Raw genomic sequence first — 2063 nt, 5'->3', positions numbered from 1 at the left:
TGAGTTGCTGATCGGGCGTGGTTTAAATAGGTTTGGAAGAAGTTCCAGGTATGTATCCTTCCACCGATCAGGTATGTATCCTTCCCCGACCACACCCAGGGGAAAGTAGTCCCACAGGTAAAGTAGTTCCATTCAGGCCTCAAGAGGGCCTGGATGTAGCAGCATGGTCTGCATCAGGTAAGTGCACATTAAAACACTTGAACACTTGTCTAGCTTTATGAGCCTGGCGCCTAAGGCGCCAGGACAGGGGTCCAACATGAGCCTGGCGCCTAAGGCGCCAGGACTGTGTCCAAAGGGCCCCAGCTTGGGCCCGCTGGCACTTCCCTGGGGGGAATGATGCCTGCCTCTGGGGTTGCTGGGTCAGACCTGGCTCCTTAGAGGTAGGCATCATGACAATGGGTGAGAATACACAGGTTAAAATACAGTGTATGGGGCATCTAAAACTGAAGTAGGGTGGCTCCTTCTTGTATTGATTTTTTTACAACGATTTTCTTCTTTTTTTCTCCACAGTCTCACATGTAAGAAAATCTGAACACACACACCCAAATTAGATAGGACTCCCAAATAACTACCGCGCCTCACCATGGCCTTTGGCCATGGCCAGTTATTTTTCACCCGACATCACTATATGTATAAAAATAACTTTAAAAAAGAAATAAAACACAGACACCCCAAAATGTTTAGCCACAGGCACAGAACTACTCTCACACGCAGTTATCTGTAGTCCTGTCCAGCCTCGGATATAGCTGCGACTATCGGAAAAACAGCTGGAAATAAATGCTTTCCTGTCCCCCGAGACTCTCACAAAGTGCCCCACTCATCTGTGCAAGGCTCCCCACTCTACAAATGGCCTCCTCAACTCCCCTGCCCTTTCTTTTCCCCCCACAACAGATGCTGTTTCTGTGATGCAATTTGCTTTGATGTTGGTTATTCGAGGCTATAGTCGCGACTACAGAAAGCTTTGTGTTGCAAACTCGGTCCCTGCACCTTCTATAACTCCCAAATTCCACTTGGTCTCCTCCAGAAACCTCCCCACCTCTAAACTAAAGTCATTTGCAATTACCTTAACCTGCAAATAGCTTTTTAATGACTTTTCTTTTCCCATTAGCCTCGACTATAACTGCGGTTATCTCTCTCATCGAGAAAAAATCAAGATGGTGGCTGTTTCATTTCTAAAAACACCAGGTTTTGGGTAAATCCCAGAGATATAGCTATCTATTTTTGAGAAAGGGGTACCCACTTCTCTGACAAATATTTAAATAACTAGTGCACAGAATAATCCCAAACCATGCATGGATCGCGAGTCAAGGATTCATGCCTAAATTGTTTCGGACCTGGTGAAAATCCATCCAGCGGTTTGGTCTGTGCACTTTGACAATAATTGACCTTGTTTGTCTATGGGAAAATGAATGGGAAGTAGGCTGCATGTTTGTCATTTTAATAACTTTTTTAATGAATCTTTGCGAAACTTTGCAGTCTAGGGGGGGCCTTAAACACTTTTGAAATTTCGGTCAAATCCGTTACTCGAATCAGAGGATATCAACAATAGAAATGTGAGGGGTTCCTATGAAAGCCCGAATCACCTTAACTATAGGGCAGCGATATAGGGTGGCTATCACGGCCCTATAATAAATATTGTTATATACTCTCTTTTTGGCTTTGGGTAGCCTACTAATTTCTTACATAGAATGACTGCTTCTTTTTCTTTTTCTTTTCTCTTTTTTTTTAAATGGAACGCTTCACGAATTTGCGTGTCATCCTTGCGCAGGGGCCATGCTAATCATCCAATGTTAGTACAGGTGCTGCCGAAACCAGCACATGACTGCTTCTTTTTCAAAGGTGCATCTCCTTGTGTTGTTCTTTTGAAGGTGTCAAAATTATCCACCAGACAGTTTATGCAGCACAATAATAATTTTGACCAGTTGGTGATTTTAAATATGGTATGCCCGTATTACTTAAAAGAATACAAAGCAATGCAATCTTGGAGAAAGCAGCATTGGCAAAAATGCTTTGTAAGTAAATGATACAACTATGTCATCCAATGCATGTGCACAATTTGCTAC

At 43.2% G+C, this 2063-nt stretch overlaps 1 pseudogene; it reads right to left on the bottom strand.

Moving 5' to 3' along the window:
- Window positions 1-1723: 1723 nt before the first annotated feature.
- Window positions 1724-1818, bottom strand: LOC138512384 (U6 spliceosomal RNA; annotated as a pseudogene).
- Window positions 1819-2063: the final 245 nt, after the last annotated feature.

This window comes from Ambystoma mexicanum, chromosome 6p (genome assembly GCF_040938575.1).
Source record: "Ambystoma mexicanum isolate Mex_15411 chromosome 6p, UKY_AmexF1_1, whole genome shotgun sequence".
In the NCBI taxonomy this organism is placed as follows: domain Eukaryota; kingdom Metazoa; phylum Chordata; class Amphibia; order Caudata; family Ambystomatidae; genus Ambystoma; species Ambystoma mexicanum.
This window is presented reverse-complemented; position numbering and strand designations above follow the sequence as displayed.